The sequence below is a fragment of the Natator depressus genome, chromosome 2 (assembly GCF_965152275.1).
Source record: "Natator depressus isolate rNatDep1 chromosome 2, rNatDep2.hap1, whole genome shotgun sequence".
NCBI lineage: Eukaryota > Metazoa > Chordata > Testudines > Cheloniidae > Natator > Natator depressus.
The window spans coordinates 240,608,485-240,631,845 of record NC_134235.1 but is presented as its reverse complement, the minus strand read 5'-3'; the positions used below and the strand labels follow the sequence as shown (position 1 = coordinate 240,631,845).

Below are 23,361 nucleotides of genomic sequence, written 5' to 3'. Positions count from 1 at the left end.
CCCTGCTGTGCACCCAGGAGGCAGGAAGGGAGCAATCTAGTGCACCCCAGACTGCTGAAATGAGAATTCTGCCTGGCCCTCACAGGGCCTACCCTAGGGAAGAGGAAGGCTCCTTTGTTCTTCACCCCTACTGCACACTATAGAAGGACCAAGCGCAATCTGGTTCTAGGATACATTACACAAACCAATGGATGTTAATAGTACTCATTGCTGTACCCACAAGCTGATACTTTTGTCTCTTCTGTGAAACCCAGTTTTCCATAAGTTTTTGGATGATACTGAAAATATTTTGCCAGTAAACAGGTAAAATAATTCCACGGATGCCCAATTCATCAACCTGCACTCATGTGAGAGAACCCCACTGGGCTTCAATGGGACTATCTGTGGAGTACGTGCTGCTCAGCATGAGTAAGTGGAGAATGGAGCTCCAAATTAGCAAAAAAACAACTACTGCAAAGAAAATATAGAGCAACTATTTTAAGCTGTTGTTGTGAGCTAAGGAGGACTCTTGTTGATTGCATGATTGCATATGCATGCTTTTCCATGCAGCCTATATGTTTATTTAACTTCTTTCCATTAATGTCAAGAATTGCTTAGCAACACATGGCCATGCCATGCTGTAGGACAAGTAGCAATATTTATGGCAATGGTGAATCGAGAGAACGCTGCATAATTAAGTGTCATAACTGCTTTAAAAAAAGAATTCCTAGATTAATTTGTCGGCTATGTTTGCTGTGTAAGCACTGTGCTCCAAAACCAATAAGCACTACATATGTCATGTCCTAGGCTTCTATAATGAAATTTTACCATTGCATTTAGTTGTCCCAGATCTTTATGGATGGCTATTATGGATTATCCTGTTATAACCACAACAGAGAGGAACAATTTAGACTACTGCCTTAGAAAACTACTCCTTTTAAACAAAAAAATCATGTTATCCTACTGAGCTTCTATGCACATTTTAAACTGAAAACAATAATATTAAACTCTTATTCTGAACTCAGTGTGGCATTTTGGTTGAATTTGTCTCCATTTTAACCCTAAGACAGGAAGTGAACTGGCTTTTCCACATAATCCTGTTTCTAGTAATGGACTGGATTTCGTTTGAACAAGTTATTATTCATTTAAGTCATCCCCCATGCTCTACCATCTTAATATCACCTAAACTATTCTAACTGGAAAGTCAGTACCTCCGATAGCTTTCATGTGGAGTAACAACTGGAATTATTAAACTAAATTCAATGCCTACTGTGTAATAAAGAGTAGATGGCAAAATGTGGAATTCTATTTTGAAAAATAATGAGCATTCTATTTGGCGGTTTTAAAGAAGGAAGATTTCTTTGCCTTCTGCAGTCTCTATGCCATGTTATACCACTCTGTTTTGTGATCTCCTTTAAAATAATTCAGGAGGGATTTTCAAAACAATTCAGAAGGGAAGATTTTCTCTGAAGAGTGCAGTGATGTGGGATACATTATTCAGTCAAAATACTAAGGTGGCAGAAAATCCAGGCTCAGTCTTCCAGATCTTGCTGTCTGGTACACACCTCGCTGTATCTTTGGGAGTAAACAGCTGTTATGCCAATCCAGTTTCATGTCTTACAATATAATTTACTTTTAAGTACAGTACTGTTATTTTTTTCTATATTGGCCCCAGCAGACATGCCTTTTCCCTGGTAGAGATCATCCTTGGGCCTTTCCCTTGTCTAGTAAGTTGCTTATGCTTTTGCCTGACTGAGCACCAGGCAATTATGAGGTAAGCAGGGATGTTTTCAGCATCCCAAACTCTCTGGGAAATTCTGCCCCTACGAAACAAATCATTGGCTCAGAGAGAGGGAATGTGAGGAGAGAATGACAAGTCAATGGGGCTACAAAAGTGCCAGAGTGAATTCCAAAGGCCCTGATTCTGCAACTTTAAGGATCCCAAATACCACAAAAGCACTCAAGTAGTTCTACTGACTTCAAAGTGACTTTGACAGCATCAGGACTTCAGGATTCAGCCCACTGGAAACAGCGAAAATGGGAAGCTATTAAAGCATTAATCAGGGTATCAAACAGAGGTAAAGGATCAATGGCAGAATAAATTCTGGCAATTTTACAAAGAAGGGAATAGACAGGGAAGTTGGAAGAGGAAAAAGTATGCTCAGGAACCTGAGAAATAACACAAGTGTGAGGATGACGTTAATGTATTAATTTAGATGGAATATAGGGGCCCAAAGATGTTAACATAACCCAGTTGCTGTCCAACATCAAACTGTTTTAAACAAGATTTAGGGTTTGGTATTCACAGACCTCAACTTGCTTAGCACCATAGCAAACAAACCATTAAAACCATGTTAACCTTTTATTGAAGATACAGAAAAGGAAAACAGTTAAAACATTTGAATTGTAAAGTATTAAAGACATTTTCATTTTAACAACATCCCTTGTTCCCTTTGTCTTTAACTGGTGAGAGTTTTTAGCAGGAACAAACCCCTTGTTTGACAAACTCTTATATGGTATTATAGATGGTGGTAACTGTCCTTTTGAGGAAAAGAGAAGAAGTTAGTAGAGACAGGCTGGAGCTGTCATTGCTGTTGTTACTAAAGTCTGATTCCACACCCTAGAAGACAAAACAAGACACACCCAGAAGGAGAGAGAAATATAAAGATAGACAATGCAGCAAAGATAGACAATGCAGCTTCTGTCTCTGATGTTGACTGTCATTTGCAACCTCACTGCTGGAGAAACACCAGCACAGCACATGGCCTTACCAGCCACTCTGAGACCTAGCAAACATGTACCAGCATTGGGATGTGTAGCACAGGCACCGACTTTCAGCTTTCCCTGGGGGTGCTCCACCCCCACTACGCGCTGAAGACCCTCCCCCAACTCTGGCCCTTCCCCCAAGGCCCCACCCTTGCTCCACCTCTTCCTACTCTCTCTCTGCCCCACCTCTAAGGCCCCGTCCCACTTTTTCCCACTCCTGCTCCTCCCCCTCTTCCCAAATGCCTCCGGCCTGCTGCTAAACAGCTGATCAGTGCCGGGCAGAATGCGCTGGGGAGTAGGGGGAGGAGCTGATCAGTAGGGTCCACTGAACAGCTGATCAGAAGTGGCTGATGGGTGCTGAGCACCTACAATTGTTTTTCCGTGGGTGCTCCAGCCCCAGAGCACCCATGAAATCTGCGCCTATGCTATGTAGAACATTGTTTTAGTTGTCTCTTCCTGGTCACATGTTTACAGCAGTGGTGCAAAATACACAGTCTTGGCCAGCTAAGCCAGACTTTTATTAAACAAAATGGAAAAGGAGAGGGATAGTAAAAAGAAGAAATAAGGTGGAGAAGAAAAATGACACATGGGGAGGGGCAGGGCCTCACATCCCAGGTGGTATTCCTGATTTAGGAGGAGGTGATGTCATCTCAATCCCTCTCCCGGGCCCCATCTGGTCAGGACATCTCCCAGGATAAGGACAAAGAAGGTCTGGGGTCCCAGGAGATAGTGGTGGTGGCAGTCAAGATAGTGAACCTCGCTCCAGCCATCAATTTTCCGCAAAGTCTCTTTCTTTAAGGACCTCAAAAGGTAGTGATGTGTGGAAATAGCCCATCCCCACAGTATATTGTCCACCAATTAGTCCTAGTATCTAACACATCAATTTTGGTTCACTGCATTCTGGTTCCAAACTTTTCTTGTTTACACAATCCTTGAGTTATATCAAAAAAGCAAGCCTTTTTGTTTGCACTAATTCAGTCTGTTTCCCTTTCATACCTTTTTCCACCAACATTTGTTGTTATAGGTTACTTTGACATCTTATGAACCTGCACTCACTGTTTAGCTGAGCTCACAACTAGGGTAAATGTGTGGGCTCATTTATCACAACAACTCTCAGAGTAGCAACCTGCAACCACCCAATGAAATTACATATGATTAAGTAGGATAATAAAAAAACAAACTATTTAAGTACAATACAGTACAGAAAAATTCAGTATTGAGCTGTACAAGCTAGTGGAGCTGATCTGCAAAGCATGTAGCCAGAAAAAATTGAGTGAAGGAAAGAGCAGAGAAACAAAAAAGGCAGTGCAGGTTCCAGGCAAGAATCAAATTACAAATGCCCTCAGAGCACAGGTTGTAAAGGAACTGATGGGTCTTCTAAGGAATGAAGGTGGAAGACTTCTAGAAGAAAAAAGAGCCACTGGCAGCATGAAACTAGCAGTAGTAAGAAGGCCTTGAGATTAGTGGGTGAGTTTGGTCCAGCTATACCTGGCCTCCTTGCGGGGTGAATCTTTTTCTGGTGCACTGCCCATAAGGGTGAATCAAATTCCATCAGTTGCAAGAAATGAAGTCCAAAACCCAAACATACCAAATTCCTTGTAGGCATATGCTTAGTAGTTAGTTTTCTAATCAGAGAGGCCCTTATCCGTGAAACTGAATAGGGAAATTGTGTCCAAATTAAATCATGCAAGGAAACCCATACCCGCATACATGTCTGTATATCAGTTTGGGTTACTTCACCATCACCACAGTTGCCATAATGTATTAAAATGTTAACATGGAAACAATGGATAAGCTTAATATTGCATACTGCATTGGTTCTGTCGGGCAGGGCGTAATTAAGATGGTTCAGAGAAACTTAACTCAGAATGTGACTGGTTTTGTGATTTCATGTCAAAACCTTACTTAGCTTTAATAATTTAGTATTTTTTCAATTCCCAATACAAAATGTTCATCCTGAGCTCTTTTCAGCTGAAATTTTAACAGAGCTCTTCACTGCCTAATTCACTTCCTCTATGCAGATCCTATTACGCCTTGAAGCATTTCACATGATTTCTCAGTACTTGTTAGCATACTGCCTTGTTAACTCAGAGTTTTATTTCTAGCAGGTTGTTTGTTCATGCTTTATGATTACAGTCTAGCTCAGTCCTATCATCAACTGAGTTGAAAGTCTCCACTGTTCCTCCTTCAGCTGTGAAACTGCTACTTTATTATCTTCAACAACTTCTTCCATATCATTTCATCTTCAGCCTTCCCTAATGCTTTGTACCAATTTCAGAATCCCCACTGATATTATTACTTTGTGACTTCATCAGCAGAACATTAAATGATGAGCAACTTTTCTCTTTTTGACAACCTTTAGCTTAATCTTCAACTATGCTATTAGGAGTTAGAGATCACTGCCAATATCATTTTTATGGCACATTTTCACATCTTGCATTAACTTCCAATTCTTTTTCTTCTGAACCTAAGTTACATTGCAAAATGTGTATTGATTTATGGGGAATGACAAGTAAAAATAAGTAATGTTTGTGTTGTGGTTTGCATCTCTAAAAGAACTTCATGTGCTATGACAGGGATCAGCAACCTTTGACACGCAGTCCACCAGGGTAAGCCCCTGGCGGGCCGGGCCAATTTGTTAACCTGCCGTGTCCGCGGGTTCGGTCGATCACAGCTCCCACTGGCTGCAGTTCGCCGTTCCAGGCCAATGGGGGCTGCCGAAAGCGGCGGCCAGCACATCCCTTGGCCCATGCCACTTCCCGCAGCCCCCATTGGCCTGGAACGGCGAACTGCGGCCAGTGGGAGCTGTGATAGGCTAAACCTGCGGACATGGCAGGTAAACAAACCGGCCCGGCCCACCAGGGGACTTACCCTGGCAGGCTGCATGCCATAGGTTGCCAGTCCCTGTGCTATGACCTATCTGAGGATATCCATTCTGAGATGCTTCTTACTCCAAGAGGTGGAACTTTAAAGGAAATGTGTGCTGTATATGCAATCTTTATGAGACTTGAAACTACCCTATTATGGAGCAGAACGGCAACCTTCTTTCGTTCCTGGAATCCAAAGGATGTGTATTTTGTCCTTGAGAACATTTTAATTAAATACAAAATATGTGTTCAGCAAGACCACTGTTTATTTTCTGCTACAATTTCTCACAATCCCCCTTCCCCAAAGGCATTGTGATGCTGGCACACAAGGTGCCAGCTCTTGCCAAGGCTTTAGCAAGTCAAACACTTACAAATTCATTGCTGGAAAGCAGTAAAGCTCACTTATTTGTCAGCATGGTTAAGATGAGTACTGGACTTCTACAAGTGTGTTTAGACTTTATGAAATGCTTGTAAGTTGCTGCATGTATTAATCCTACTTAGAATGTCTGTATCCCATGCTATGAGGTAATACTTAAGTTGCCCCATAACTGTAAAATGTTTGGCTATTACCAGCAGGAGAGTGGGGTGGGAGGAGGTATTGTTTCATGGTCTCTGTGTGTATATAATGTCTTCTGCAATTTCCACAGTATGCATCCGATGAAGTGAGCTGTAGCTCACGAAAGCTCATGATCAAATAAATTCGTTAGTCTCTAAGGTGCCACAAGTCCTCCTTTTCTTTTTGCGAATACAGACTAACACGGCTGTTACTCTGAAACCAGTCTGAACTATGTAACTCACCAAACAGGGAAAACACTTCACCTAATGCAAAATGCTGAATGCTTATAAAAGACATTATCTCCTGCCCATCAGGAAGGACTACTGAATCCAAATGGGGCATCATGGGACATCACAACACAACGGCTTTGTCAATTGCCTCATCACACTGAGAAAGAGGCAAAAAGGCTCATCCCATCAGCTTGAATTCTGAAAGAAGAAACTAAAACTAGATGACAAGAAAATTTTTCCCTCTCTCTCTCTCTGATGTTTGGAATCTCACAGGGCTGCAGCTGAAACAGGGGCAGAGATCCCCAGGGTCAACCTGGGTTAGCTCTAAAATACATTCAGTGCGGAGAAATTACTACAGCTCTGTCCCTTTTGGAACGATAGACTGTAACGCATTTGTGCATATATATTGCGTGCTTTAACCTTTAAATAATTCTCTCATTTCCTTTTCCTAGTTAATAAATCCTTAGTTAGTTTACTATAGGATTGGCTACAAATGTTGTCTTTGGTGTGAGTTCTATGGTACAAATTGGCCTGGGGTATGTGACTGGTCTCTGCGGACTGGAAGCAACCTGTATCTTTTGTGATCCTTGGAGTAAGGCAACCAACTATCTCTTAGTACCGCTTGCCTGGATGGCAAGATATACTGGAATGCTGAAGAGGACTGTCTGTGACTCCATGGTAAGACTGGTATAGTGCTTTAGGAGTTCACACTTGTTACTGGGTTGGTAAAAGCTAATTATAGAACACACACCCACTTTGAGGTGTCTGCCCTGAGGTTAAGCAGCTGAGGGGTAGCTGTGTTAGTCTGGATCTGTTGCCGCTTTTACCCTGAGGTTGGCACTCACTGTCAGAGAGTGAGAAAGGCACAGTAACGAACTATCAGATTTTTCCCAATGGCTGTCATAAGTTTGCTAAAGTTTACGTCCTCTTTGTCTTGATTATTACTAGCATTGAATGATTACTACATAGCATTGAATGATAATCATTTTTTTCAGACATTTGAACTATCCATTGACCATTCAGCCGATGGATTTTATTTCTAATTTTATGATCTAACTCCCAGGATGTCAAAATTCCTGTCATTGGATACAACAGCAGAAATATACAGGCTGTTCTTATACTAGGATCAGTCTGTCAGATCTTGTACATGCTATATATTATGGAGAGGTGATAGAGTTGCATCTCCAGCATTAAAGACTGGACCTATTTTGTCACTCCAGAACCTTCCAAAAGTCCCTAGAAGAGGTCAATTCTATTTCAAATTTTGTATGTGTGGTCCACAGCCACAAGACAATGTTTTGCGGTAATTTGGACAACAGACTTTGATTTGGGTGGAACTTCAATAAAATGGAGTGCAATTGTGTTTCAAAACTTCTAATTTGGGGGGGAATGGGACAAAACAGGTTATCTTAAAAACTTCACAATGAGGTTTATTTGATGAGGTTGTGGTGAGCTCTAGTACACAGGAACAGTTCTGAGAAAGTAAAGCCTCATTTGGGAAGTTATTAGGATGGTCAGAACAGCCCAGAGGTTCCTAATACACTTTTTAATGTGCCAGATAACTGGTAGAATCCTAAACTTTCATTAAAAGGCCAAAGTCTCTAGACCTTTTCCTTCTGGAGACTGCCTTCAAAATACAAAGCGACTGCCAGGAAGTTTGGTCACAGTTTCTGAAAATGAGAATAGAATCACAACCTTCTGCTCTTCCAAGAATCCTTGCCAGCTGCGCCCCTGCCTGTAGTGGGAATCGAGACAGACCCTGCGTGTTTCAGAGTAGAAGTAGAGAATGTCACTGCTCCCAGAGCTCCTCAATCAAATACCAGCTTGCAGCATCCCTTCCTTACGACTCTCCAAAGAGGAGCAGCACCAGTGGAGCTGTCATTTCTGATGCACTCCCCTCAAGAATCTGCTCTAGCAGCCAGTAGCTATTTGGAAGTGTCATCAGGAGGATCCAAGACTTCATCTTCCCTCCCTACGTGACGATGCCAATACACAGGCCCATTTATGTGGATGCCTTCTAAAAGTAGTACAGGTGCTGGAGAGATTCTGGGAAATGGGCTCCCCTGTGATCATTTGAGAGGAAGTGGCTTTCCCACTCCTCCCCCATCTCCAGGTTAGAGAGAGTGACAGTCTATTTCCTTCTCCTCTTCCCAGCAGCAGCCTTTGTCTCCACCTGAGAGACAGCTGGCTATAGAAGATGGCATATTTCAAAGTGACTGAATCTTCAACCCATCCTTCGCATGCTGTGTCGAACCACGCACTGGGTAGCAGCACACAGGCAGCAAGCAGCACAATCAGCATGGATAGCATGTCAATACCATAAAGGTATCTGGGTGAACTATGGTCTTCTCAATAATGGAGGCATGTTTAAAAGTCAGTAAAGGTCAGCCTTGCTAATTGGCTACCAAAACCCCCATGGTGGAAAGGAGAAAGAGTGATATTCTCCTGTACAACATTCCCTCCTCAGTGAAAGAGCTCCTACTGTCCCAGGCTAAATGTTTTCTACCTTTAATGAGTGCTTAGTAGCTGAGCTGCCACCTTTGCCTCTACAACCACCTTAGTTGCCATATCTAGTTTATTGGTTTTCAGACAGTTTTAAAATATACTAGACCAAATTCTACTTTCAGTCACAGGCAAGAAATCTCATGATCTTAAGTAGGATTGCACACGTGTAACTTAGGGAAAAAAATTCACCCCTTTGAATAAGAGATGCTATTGTAAAATACAGTTCAGATTATTCTGCTTGAAAAGGTGAGCTCAGCAAAGAGAGCACCTGGAGTCTGTAGCAGGTTATTCAAATTTAAAATGAACAGAGATTAGGAAATGTTATATTCTGCATTCACCTTTATATATTTAAAATGTTTTTCTCCCAAAAATTCCACCTCTGGATAATTAGTCCATCAGTATCAGTATTAAGCAGGGGACTTTAAATGGAATGATGGTTATGATGATATTGCAAACAAGCTTTCTACATCAAACAAGAATCTATTGAGCCCAATCCTGGGACCAAAACCTGAGGTTGTTGCTTTTACTCAAGCAATCACTCCTAGCCAATAAGTATTTTGTCTGAGTAAGGACTCCAGGATTTAGCCAACTGACTTCATGCTTGTTATTCATCAAGGGCAGAATCCACAGAACTAAATGGCATTCTGCATTAAGACAGTGCAGAGTTTATGACAGACTTGTAAAAGTGAACCTTTTTATTCTGTAGTGAGAAATCTAGAGGAAATTATCCATTTGCTGTGAATTTTACTGATATGCTAAGATTTTGTAGTTATGCACCTTTAAAAAAGAAAATATTACTTAAATTTCTGGCAGGTAACAGACTCCTTTCATGATTAGGATTAGGTACTGTAATTATAGTGTGCGAACTGAGCGCACAAGATAATCACTACTTCACCAGTTTACAATAAATGCTGATGTTTACAACAAATGCTGAAATAGTTTTAAAACTCTATATTTAAACAGTTCATGCTCTGACACAATGTACATCGGTATAATACAGATATTTTGTGAGCCTGTATAATCTCTTTTCCTACATTTTTTTCTTGTGCAGTTTCTCCAAAGTTTGGGTAAATACCTCTGAACTTTAGGGTACCACTCAGGCCATATTGCATACAGAAATATTTTCAACACACCCTCCTCTTTATTCAGGGGGCAAGTGAAGATGATGCCATATCACTGCTTGGATTGCCATTTCCAGAAGTACATAACCTCACTTATAGTACTGATGTCCTGGAATTTTGAATTCCCGGTTGTGAATTTTCCTCTCCAAAAGTACTGCTCACCACAATGTGCTTTACTGATTGACTGCTGAAGCTCTTATGTGCATTTGTATGTGTGAGACAGATACACAGCTGCCTGAAGATAAAATGTACTTTTTCTCAGCCACTCAGAATAAGGAAAGAGAGGTGCAAGGTTTCTGCCAGACTCTCTTGACTGGTTCATTTACAGCAGAATGTAAGGATACAGCAATCTTCTTTAAAAGTGGTTCCCGGTCCATGATCCTGTTGATTTTTGCCCTAAAGGATTCATAGCGTAGAACAGAATCAAACCCAGCTGACTAGGACAGCTTTCCCCAAAACTGGAAAACCAAGATCACCCAAAGCAGAATCACCGTCTGAAGTAGTGGCAGATGATGGTGAAACAAATTTAGACAATTAATTTTAATACAGTAAACAAACAAGAGGTGGTCCTGAACCTACCTGCTGGACACTCATAGTTCATTGTCACAGAAACATATATGTAAACAATATGCAGCTAACAAAGTTTCCAAGTTGTAGAGTCCTTTTTTGGAGAAACCTTTGCCTTGTATACATACCACTGAGCACACATCAATGCGTAAATAATCAATGGAGACAAAACCAAATATCTTATGTTTACTCTCTATATACTCTCTCTATATATACTCTATTATTTGTAAATCTTCATGGTTCTCTCATGAGTTGAGACCTGAGTGCCAAATTCATCCCACTGTGACTTCATTCACTTCAGTGGGGTTACTTTCATGAGGAAGGCAAAATGGAATTGGCTCAAAATAATAAACCCTGTTTTGTGTTTGTCTGAAATATTTGGGATTTGGCACATTTCTGATGTCTTCCAGGCTCTTTTAAGTACACAGCTTGGAGGCTGCAGCCATTTTAGCAGACTTTTTGCAGGGAGACCTTTGCAGATAGCTTTTGGAAATTAAGGCACTTACTGTCATTCTAACAGCAGCCTGAATGCTTTGGGAAATACTTTAAACTAAAGTTCCCACTGGCAAACTGACTATCCCATTTCTTCTCAAACATGTTGCTGTTGTAAATGGTCTCTTTCTGAACACAGCAGCGGTTGTGGGCCGAAACCTGATGTTCAACAAGCCCAGCTGTATGCATCTCATTATCCCAGCACTGATTACAAGATCCCATTGACCACAAGCTGCCTGTCTAGATGGTGTGATTAGAATATAATCAATCTTTAATCCAATCAGAAAACTCACTGCCTACAACTGATAAAGGTCTCGGCAGGGTACTGATGAGGCCAGAACCCTGCTATCTCTAAGGGGACACCTGCAGCGTGTGAGGTGCAGTAACTAAACAAGCTGATCCAAGAGAAAGCAATTAAGGTGGTTTGTAAAGAAGTCTGATAAACAGGACTGAAACAGAACAGGCTAGGTAACAAAAGCATCAAAATCAACAACAACTTGTGAAAATCTGGAACTATTTTCTGCTTCCACTTAATCGCAACACAGACAGAATTACATTTTAGTTCAGGAGGATCATCAAAGGCTTAACATTTAGTTTAAATTAGAAAAAAAGTTGCCACTAAAATAATTTCTCTCAATGTGGCATTTCATCCACAGCTTGAGTTCTCCCTATGCTATTTAAGTTTTGTACTTTACTTTCAACATGTCTTTACCGGATACAGAAATGTAATATGATTATGAGTTTTCAAATCACAGTCGTATGTAAAAATTACCTGTGCTTTGTGTTTAGTCCTTTTAACTTCTTGACCCAAATTAAATAATTCTATTTTCTTTATCTTCGTATTCTTCACTAATTCTGCAGAACGGAAGCTTATAATTAAGAACATATTTAAGCTGTTAAGAAAAAAAAATGCTCATGGGCATTATTATGTGATGACCCCTCCCCGTGCTTTACATTAATTCCCAGTACTCTGCTGCAGGGGATAGTTTATGATGATGCCCATTCCTTGATATGTTCTGTTTTTTATTATGCTAATGATCAAAATTAAAAGAGAAAGAATCTGGACTGATTATTTTATTACAAGTAAAAAGAGCTTTCAAGGTGTCTGTCTCATCACAACACTAGCCTTTGCTTACTGTACTATTTTGACAACTATTTTTGCCTCAATTGTAATTATTATTATTTTATACACATTCCTCAGAATCATCTTTATTTCTGAGTACACAACCAGGAGACAATCCTAATCTCTTCTTGCTTTGCTAACACCTCCTTTCAGTTCCTATAGGGTATCTGACACCCATCTGGGATACCTGCAGCAAAGCTTACATTTATCTATGTTCACAATAAGCTTAAGATCAAAAGAAATAAAATTAATCTGTCTCCCAAGTATTATTTTTCTTCAAATGACCATTTCTCATTTAATCATGTCTGTGGTTTCAAAGCTTCTCTTCTAATCAGCAAACAATGGGCAGCATCACAGTAAAATAATCTAATTGTCACAGCTCTGGGATCCAAAAAAAAAAGCTTTCAAAACTACTTTAAACTTGACAATTTCAGTAAAGCCTATTGCTGAAGGCTTAATATACTTCATATACTTTTAAAAAACAGGAACCAAGAACATACAAGCTTTCAAAACCTGCACTTCAAAGTCAATACAGCCTACTGTAAACAATTCTATATCAAGCTCAATGCACATAGTCTTTAAACTTACCATGAACTAAAATAGTTTATACCCAATGGGACTGATCATACCTTTGCAGAAATATGGAAAATAGCTGCACTTCATAGCATATGACCTTCATAACTCAATTTATGTGTCATTCCCTCACTTGTGGGATATTTTCAATATCATAACTGTAAAAGAGAAAGAAAGGGAGAAAAAATGTTCAGTTATTCATTCTGTCCGGCCCTTTTTTATTAAAAGCAGAAATAACATTAGATGAAAATCATTTCACTGATAATTTTAATGAAATATGGAGTGATTTGAATATATTTTATTGCAGGCAATACAGAAAAAAGGCTCTTGCTGCTTAATGTGTCATTTAATGAATGGATTCCACATTGCTTTGCCCTGCTACGCTTGGAAATGTGGGCCTCACAAGGATAATAGCTAGTTGTTTCAAAAGGGGCTTCTTCCCACATTTTAAAATTCTATTTCAACAAACTAATGCAAACTGGGAAGTATGAAGAAGCACAGACAAACCTATACCAAAATTCTGGATCCAAATACTCTGTAAATCTGGCTGAATTTTATGTCATTAGCCCATCTCTAATGAGAACAGAGAGAAGCAGATTTATCCTACGACTGATTGCAGGCTAGATTTTATGACCGTAATGGCCCTTTCTGGCCTTAAAATCTGAGTTCATGAATTCTATCATGCAAGACAACCTCATCTAACTTGTTATTATTTATATCACATTAGAGCCTAGATCCCGCACTCGAGAACAGAGACTTAGTATGCCGGACAAAAGATGGAAGCAAGGGACACAAAGCACAAGAAGAATGATCATAGTAATGGTAATAGGAAATGTTATGTTTGTTCCATACATTTTTACAAAAATATCATTTAGGGGGATATCTAAAACCCAGGCCAAGTAGCAAGGCTGGGTGCTACACAGATGTGCGGAAGGAAGCATGCTCTCCTTCCCTTCCCCACAGGCCATGGAACAATTCTATGAAGGACAGATATTCCACCTTTATGGCCTATGTAGCCACTTAGGCCACCCTCTGTAGCCACTTAGGCCACCTCTACACTACAGAGCCTATATTGGCATATTTCAGAGTAACAGCCGTGTTAGTCTGTATTTGCAAAAATAAAAGGAGTACTTGTGGCACCTTAGAGACTAACCAATTTATTTGAGCATAAGCTTTCATGAGCTACAGCTCACTTCATCGGATGCATACTGTGGAAAGTACACAAGATCTTTTTATACACACAAACCATGAAAAAATGGTTGTTTACCACTACAAAAGGTTTTCTCTCCCCCCACCCCACTCTCCTGCTGGTAATAGCTTATCTAAAGTGATCACTCTCCTTACAATGACAGGATTCAGAGTAACAGCCGTGTTAGTCTGTATTTGCAAAAAGAAAAGGAGTACTTGTGGCACCTTAGAGACTAACCAATTTATTTGAGCATAAGCTTTCTTGAGCTACAGCTCACTTCATCGGATGCATACTGGGGAAAGTACAGAAGACATTTTTATACACACAAACCATGAAAAAATGGGTGATTATCACTACAAAAGGTTTAGTTGCAGCGTACAATGACAGAAGGAGGAGTTCTAATGGTATAGGAACATCACCTCTGCGAATGATGTTAGCTATGCTGGCCGAAGTCCTCTTCTGCTGAAATGGCTGCATCCATAATTACTGAGGGTTTTGGCACCTTGACAATATCGCTAGGGGGTGTGGTTTTTTGCATGTCTGACTGACACAGCTATGCCTGTATAATGTAGGCTAGGCCAAAGGCAGGGACAAAATTTGCATCTTATCTTAGAAAAACTGCAAGAGTCCCTCTGAAAATATATCCTGAGACTTGACATATTGCCATTACAATATATTATGATTACTACTGTAAGAGACCAATGGTCCTTCTAGTCCAGTATCCTCTGTCTACAAGAATAAACAATGCCACACTCTTCAGAAGACAGCACTGCAACCCTTTAACACAGGGGTTCTCAACCTTTTTCTTTCTGCCCGCCCCCCCCCGCCACTCAACATGCTATAAAAATGCCATGGCCTGTCTGTGCCACAACAACTGTTTTTCTGCATATAAAAGCCAGGGCCAGCGTTAGGGGGTAACAAGCAGGGCAATTGCCCAGGGCCCCACACCATAGGGGGCCCTGCAAAGCCAAGTTGCTCAGGTTCAGCTTCAGCCCTGGGTGGCAGGGTTGGGAGCCCCAGGCTTCAGCCCCAGGCGGTGGGGCATCAGCTTTCCGCCCTCAGCCCCAGAAAGTCTAATGCCAGCCCTGCTTGGTGGACCCCCTGAAACCTGCTTGTGGGCCCCCCACTGGGCCCCAGGCCCCTGGTTGAGAACCACTGCCTTAACATACTCAGTTGTGAACTACTAATCTATGAAAGTACCTTTCCTAGCCTGAGCCCATGATCACTTTATGTTCTGAAGCATGGGGACTGATATCCCTTGCCATATTTAACTTCATAAATGTAAGTGAAACTTCCCTGGGAACTGCACCTTGACATGGTGGAAGGCTTGTGTGTTCCAATGATCTTGTGTGCTATGCTGGCAGGAGGTTTAAATCCTGGTAAGGTCACCCAAGGACAGGTCAAAGAGTATGGATCAGACAAAAACAGTCCACTGGTCCTCCAGGTTAGAGCTTGAGCAATAAGTCAACAACCTTATTGCTCAAATATATATATTTATTACAGAGACACAACAAGGTGGCCATCCTGGCAAGTAGCTCAACAGAGAGAGATGGAGGAGCATGTTGATTATCTAATGACACCTGCCAGATCAAGAAGGATTCAGATTCAGTGTAAGTGAAAATGTTGCTGTTCATCATTTAAATGTCTAACCCACTCTGGAATGTTACTGTGGTATCTGTTTCAATAGCATCCTGAGGCAATGAGTTCCCTGGGTTAATTACATATACATTTGTGTTGAGTTAATCAACTAGCCTTTTTTTTAAGATAGTAAGTTCTCCAATAACTGTAGGTGAGAGAGATTTGTCTGAAATACTAGGGAATTCTTCACTGACCAGTAGGAACTGACTACTATTCCTGCAGGATTCCCATAATAATGAGAAGAAAAGGCTAAGAAAAAAAATCAAGTTAATTTTTTGGTACTATAATATACAATGGTCGTGGGTGTTTAAAAAAAACCCAAAACCTAATATACTGTAGTACAGCATAGTGATGTTTTGTGGGATGGGGAGGTGGCAATGAATATAAGGTCCCTCAAATAAGTGAGAGTAAGGAAGTTAAATAGGTTCCCCAGCCTGACTATATATCCAAGTTTTTATAGGGTGCTGAACACCATCTGAGCTGCCCAGTAGAAGCTGAATCAAATATGTACCCAGATCTCTCAATGAATAATAGGGACTTGTGTCTAGAGATGACATATTAAGATGTGATTCAAAAGGGAAATTATGACTCTTCTTATTAATAAAATATAATGGCTCTTATGCTGCATTGTTGTAGCCCTGTTGGGCCCAGGATATACAGAGGAAATATAAGAAGAGCCACAGGAAGCCCATGTGGCTGCAGAAGGAACTTTTTAGCTATCTAAAAACCAAAAGGGATACATACAGGAAATGGAAGGAGGGGCAAGTCACCAAGGACGAATAGGGAATAGTGCGAGTGTGTAGGGACAAAATCAGGAAAGCCAAGGCAAAGAATAAGTTACAGTGGGCAAGAAATATTAGAGATGACAAGATGGGGTTCTAGAAATATGTCAGACAAAAAAGAAGGAACAGGGATGGTATGGGTCCACTGCTCAATGGAGAAGATGAGCTGGTAATGGAAAACAAACAAAAAAACCCCACCACATGACTGGACAACTAGCAAAGTTACCATAGACGATAAAGGAGAAGGGATGCAAATCAGGATAAGTAAAGAACACGTTAGAGATCTTCTGACCAATTTGAATGAATTCAAGTCAGTGGGGCCTGATGCTATTCACACCCTATTCAGGCGCTGGTTAGGCCTCAGCTGGAGTACTGTGTCCAGTTTTGGTCACCAACGTATAGAAAGGATGAAGAGAAACTGGAAAGGATCCAGAAGAAAGGGACAAAGATGATCAAAGGGATGGCATGCAAGCCATATTAGCAAAGGCTGAAGGAACTGGGTTAGTTTAGTTTGGAAAAGAGGAGATTAAGGGGGGACATGATAGCAGCCTTCAAATATGTGAAAGGCTGCCAGAAGAAAGATGGAGAAAAGTTTCTCTCTTGCCAGAGAGGACAGAACAAGAGGTAATGGGTTCAAAATACAGCAATCAGTCTTGTGCCTCTTCTCTGAACACTCTCCAAGTTATCAACATGCTTCCTGAAAGTAGGCTGAAGTAGCAGGCACAGGGGACTGCCCAATAGCATTCCATCTTAGCCCTAGATTTGGGGATGTGGCAGATCTTACCCTGCTGATCCCTATACATTCATCCACATAAACACATTGCTTAGTCCATGTACATACTATATATGATGAATGAGTATATAAACACTGTATTCAGTAGATGCCATACATGTTACAGAAAAGCAGTACTTCACTACCAAGTGCCCAACACAGGGCTCAGGGGAGAGAAAAATAAAACTAATACATTTTAAGTACCTCTTTAAATAGCCTAAAATAGCTTTTCTACACATAAAAAAAATTGCATCTGTAGAGCCTTTCAGGGCTAGATTCAAGTTCTGGGTTTCATTAGAGGTCACATTATCACAAAATGTACTACATAGTTCCACAGTTTCTCACATGTCTATCACCTCCGCTCATGTCGTGCATATGTTATAGATAACAAAATTAACACACAATAGTGAAGATTTTACAGTTATTGCAGTATTGTCATGGCAAATTGCATCATCAAAATCCAATTGCACAATAAAGCTTTAGGCATCAAGATGGTAAGAGAGATGTGATACATAATTGTAATGATGGTGCTCCATTAAATAAGAAGTAAGCCATGCCAGCACCGAGCCAGAAAAACTCATGAGTGCTAAAGGCAACATAATAGGACCCCATGCTCAACTGTATCAAAAGCTACTGATAAATCAAGTAAGACGATGAAAGAAAGCATATCTCAGTTAGCTTGAAGCAACACTTCATCATTACAAACCCTCACAAGAGTAGTTCCAGTACTGTGCCAATATCTGAAACAAGACTGAAATTTATTGGAAAGGTTTTATGTGCTGAAGTCAATCTGTAATTATGTCACAACACTGTCCAATAGAATAAAAAAGAAGAATGGAAATAGGGCGAGCTGAAGAATTGCTAACAGTTACATTTTTCAGTCCTCTAAGAACAAAAACATGTTTTTAACAGATATATTACTGTCACTTTGTCCTTTATAAAATAATCCTTTGGTTTCCCATTCAATGGGGCTCCTACCAGGTTTGCAGGACCAGAGTAAGAATGTTTAAAGGTAATTTATCCACTTATTTAGATTAAGCACCCATCTTAAACTAGGAGTGCTCTACAAAATTTACCTTCTTATTTCACACAATGAAATCAAGGAAATAAAAGTAGCCACAAACAATACAAAATATTACCCCATAAACAACACTACTCATAAAAAATCCTGCTGTCTCATTCCATAAACCTAACTCCTCTCCAGATACTCACAAGAAAAGGTGAGCTTTGAAACATGATCGGAATGTTATCAACTCCTGGCTATAGCAGACCTCAGGGGAAAGCAAGCGAAAAGCAGAGGACCCCTCCTTGGAAAATGCCCTCCCAGCATACTCTTCCATCTATAATGAAGATGTTCCAGTTTGAGAACCAGTACTGCACTGGGTGAGAGGGAGATCCAATCCCAGATCATTAAGGGCTTGAAATTAAAACCAATACCTTGAACTCCAACTGGGGCAGCAAATAGAAGCCAGTGGAGTTTACAGTTTGTGGAACTACAAATACCAAAATGCACTTATCGTGAATTGAATGGTTATTGCAAAATGTCATTAAAAGGGCAGAGTTAAGACTTTTGGATGCCTTGGCTGTGCATTTCCATATGTTTCATTATATCTGGATTTCTTTTCAATTTATCTCTGAATTCCCAGGGCTTGTTTTTGGGATAGTCGGTGTCCCTGTTTTATTTTCACCCGTAAATCACTGATATGTATTCTCAACCTTAAACTCCATCTTGACATAGTTTTTTGTATAGGAATTGATAATAGATTTAATTTGAAAAAAGGATTTAATTTTCACAGTGAAACCTATTTCAAATGTACAGTCAAAATGCAACAAACCCGTAAAGGCAAAGAAATTCTCAGTTAGTAACTGAACCCAAATCTTTCGGCAGCCTGACTGACTTTAAGATAATATTAAGCTACAGTTCTATTGTGTATAAGTAATGGGAGTTTTAGGATTCTATCCTGCAAGGTGCCTTGTACTTCTTGCAATTTGCTGAGCATCCCCACCTCCCGTTGTATACAACACAAGGGTGATGGCAATCATTTGCAATCAGCAGAAGCTGGGGGTGCTCTGCACCTTGCAGGATTGGCCCCTTACTCCCTTAACTATGAGTTTCCTTAGTTTTGTGGGCTTTTATGTAGTGAATGTAAACTGCAGATGATACAGAGATTATAATATGATATATATTCTTTTGAACATCCTTCTCATTCCAAAAAGAAAAAGGTTCAGAACTCGGCAAGCAGCAACACATTAAATCTTATTGCACTTGGGAGCAAACGATTGTCACGAACCTCATTTTGGTACATCCAGGTATGCTGCATGATTTGGTGGATGAGTATACATATTGAAATGATTCAGAACATTATCAGTTTTTATCAGCTGACATATTTGTATAGAAACGCATCTGCTCGTGGCTTGCTTTATGTATTCTGAAATGATGATCTGCATTCAGTTTTCTGCATTACTCAAATTTAATGCAGATATTTCAGCTGATACAATGTGCTCTCTAAAACATCACTACTAATACGTAAGATTAACAAAAAGTATTATAAGTGCTAACAATCCACAAATTAAAATTCCAGGTTGGTTTGGAAGCTAATTAGTCATTCAGAATGGGAGGTCCTTCACCTAAGTTCCCTCTAGGGCAGTGCAGGAGCGACGCGGGAGGGGAGAGGTGCCTCTCCCCCCGCCCCAGCCCCCGAACAGTTACTGCTGGGAAGAGGCACCTCTCCCCAGGCCCAGGCCCAGGCCCCAATCTGGCCCCAGCCCCGGAGTTGCCGCAACCAGGGAGAGACACCTTTCCCCCGGCCCCAGGCTGCTGAGGTAAGAGAGGGCTGGGGGGAGTCCTCTCTCCCCACCGCAGCCATGGGGCAGCCTGCACCCCAAACCCCTCATCCCTGGCCCCATCCCAGAGCCCTCACCCCCAGCCAGAGCCCTCACCCCCTGCATCCCAACCCTCTGCCCCAGACCTGAGCTCAATCCCGTACCCCAAACCCCTCATCCCTGGCCCCACTCCAGAGTCCTCACCCCCAGGTAAAGCCCTCACCCCCCTCCACCCTAACCCTCTGCCCCAGACCTAAGCCCCTCCCACACTCCGAACCCGTCGGCCCTACCCCCGCCACACATCACCTCCATATTGGTGCACATAACAAAATTCATTCCATACATGGATGTAAAATATTAGAGGGAACATTGCTCTTCACTTGGATTTTACTCACTCGATACCCATGAAAACTTCTATTTATGTCAACAGGAGTTCACCTGAGTAGGTACAGAGTGAAAAATGGATGGATCTAAGGATTTGGCTCATATATTAAAAAAGAAGATTTATAGAGTGTTCGACTAAAGGCCAGATATCTGGGTCTGACCAAGTAGTACTTGGAACAGACCCCATATTAAGGGTGTGTGAAAATGGCTGAAGGTACCATTCTAATCCTGATCCCTGGCCCCCCTGGGAACAAAGTGGCCCTCAGTGCCCCCCAGCTTAACTGAGAGCCTTAGGCTGCTCTAAATTGTGCCAGCTAGAGTGGCCCCTAAGAGTCTTTCTATTGGTAGGAGGTCACTGAAGTGTACTCTGTTCCAGCTCACCTCCTCCCACCCAGGAACATACCCCTATTAAGGCTGCCAACCCTCCAGGATTATCCTAGAGTCACCAGGAATTAAAGATTAATCTTTAATTGAAGACTATGTCATGTGATGAAACCTCCAGGAATATGTCCAACCAAAACTGGCAACCTTGTACCAGAAAGAATATATGCACTGTCAATGCTACCCTTGTACTTTGCATTCCTTGTAGCTGAAACCTTGTCCGTCGGTGCATCCTCCACACCGTGACAGAGACTTTCCCAGATTAGAAGGTGGAAAAAGATGACTTCGGAGGACATGTTCAGTGAGTTAATGGGTGCCTCTGAGAGTGACAAGATGTAGCTCAGAGCATGGAGGATTACACTCTCCGAGAACCTGGACATGGACAGGGAGGACAGGGGACCCTGCTGGGAACAAGAGCGTGCCATGCAGGAAGAGATGCTATGGATTATGAAGGAGCAATCAGACATGTTGAGGCATTTTGTTGAGGTTCAAGAAAGGCAGCTGGATGCTAGAGTCCCTCTGCAGCCTATGCTGAACCTGCTGCCATCATCGCCCAGTTCTATATCCTCCTCCCCCAAACATCCTATGGGGGGCAGGAGTTCAGTATCCCTTGCACTCAACACCAGGGGAGGATACAAGGCCCAGAAGGCGCCCATTCCCACACCTTTGATTTTTATTGCAGTGCATCCATAAGCCAGCTTTCCTTGTTTCTCCCCAAACAGTACTTTTCTTACTTTTCTTCGCTGTCTGTATGTTTGTGTGCATAATAAAACCTAACGGATTGAGGAGAAAAGGCTCTTTATTCATTCAACACATGGTGCATGGTTGTGGGATGGAGTTTACAAGGGAGGAAATGCAATGGAGGGGACAGTTTGGTAAGGAACAACACAGATAAGATATTACTCTGGCTCCTTGCTGAAACTGGTTTTCAAAGCCTCACAGAGACACAGTCCCCCTTGATGTGCTCTAATTATTGCCCTGCTGTCTGGCTTCTCAAAACTGGCTGCCAGGCAATTGGCCTCAACCCCCCACTCCGTCAGAAACTTGTCTCCTTTTGTTTCACAGATATTATGGAGCACATAGCAGGAAGCAATAACAATGGGGACATTGCTTTCACTGAGGTCTAACCTAGTAAGCAAACAATGACAGTGACCTTTTAAACATCCAAAGGCACATTCCACCACCATTCTGCACTTGCTTAGCCTATGGTTGAACGGGTCTTTACTGCTGTCCAAACTGCTGGTGTACGGCTTCATAAGCCATGGGAGCAAGGGGTAGGCTGGGTCTCCCAGGATCACGATTGGCATTGCAATGTCACCAATAATTATTTTGCAGTCTGGAAAGAAAGTTCCTTCTTGTGGCTTTCTGAACAGACCTGTGTTCCTAAAGATGCATGCGTCATGCACCTTTCCCGACCATCCCATGTTCATGTCGGTGAAATGGCCCCTGTGATCCACCAGCGCTTGCAACCATTGAGAAGTATCACTTTCAGGTTATGTACTCTTTAGCAAGGTGGTTACGTGCCAAGGTAGGGATATGCACTCTGTCTATCACCCTACCGCAGTTAGGGAACCCCATTGCAGCAAAACCCATCCACTATGTCCTGCACATTGCCCAGAGTCACTACCCTTCTTAGCAGAAGTCTGTTGATAGCCCTACAAACTTGGGTCACAACAGATCCCATGGTAGATTTACCCACTCCAAATTGATGCCTCACTGACCAATAGCAGACTGGCGTTGCAAGCTTCCACAGCGCTATCGTCACTCACATCTCCACTGTCAGAGCAGCTCTCATTTTAATATTGCTGCGCTTCAGGGTTGGGGAAAGCTCTTCACACAGTTCCTGGAAAGTGGCCTTATGCATCTGAAAGTTCTGCAGCCACTGCTTGTCACCCCATAGCGGCATAACGATGCAATCCCACCAGTCAGTGCTTGTTTTCTGGGGCCAAAAACTGTGCTGAACCGTATCAAGGTGATGCGTGACTGTCGCCAGCACCTGAGAATTGCTCCGCTCCATGTCTTCCAGCAGGGCTGCTTGCGTGGCATCACATTGTTCTGTGTGGCGGCTCATGTATCGGCTGTGTAAATACTGCAGGATAAGGTGCGAGGTGTTTGTAATGCTCACAACAATGTACCCTAATCCTGAGTGGGGTCCATGCTTATCATGGTATGGTGCCTGCACAGGTAACCCAGGTTTACGAAAAAGGCGTGAAAAAGGCTTGGTTTGTTTGCTGTTGATTTCAGAAAGGGAGGGAAGTAAGTGCATCATGGGAGGCTAACGCCATGTTCTCGTAACCACCCGCACCAATGTTTTGGTCCCATAAGGCATTGCAAGCCCAACCCAAAATTTCACTCAGCTACATGCACTGTGGGATAGCTACCCACAGTGCAGTGCTCCATGCATCGATGCAAACCCTGCTAGTAAGGATGCACTCTGCCGACTCAATGAGTATAGTGTGGACACGCAAGATCGACTTGCTTAAATCGGAGGCTCAATGTCGACTTACATGAAGTCGACTTAACTTTGTAGTGTAGACATGAGGGTTAGAGAATCTCAGGCAGGATCAGAACTAAAGAGAATGGGAGGAGCCCAAGCCACCCACATCCCTTGAA

The 23,361-nt window shown here is 41.9% G+C and overlaps 1 long non-coding RNA gene across 3 annotated transcripts in view; it reads left to right on the top strand.

Moving 5' to 3' along the window:
• Positions 1–21,522, top strand: part of LOC141983274 (uncharacterized) — a 57,367-nt gene extending 35,845 nt beyond the window's left edge. The window contains exons 3-7 of one of the 3 annotated variants that reach the window (XR_012638340.1): positions 8,553–8,723; positions 13,507–13,601; positions 15,472–15,578; positions 19,378–19,470; positions 20,957–21,522. This is a non-coding gene — a long non-coding RNA (uncharacterized LOC141983274). The remainder of the gene's footprint in view (positions 1–8,552; positions 8,724–13,506; positions 13,602–15,471; positions 15,579–19,377; positions 19,471–20,956) is intronic. The other 2 variants (XR_012638338.1, XR_012638339.1) reach the window with 2 other exon arrangements.
• The last annotated feature ends 1,839 nt before the right edge of the window (positions 21,523–23,361 follow it).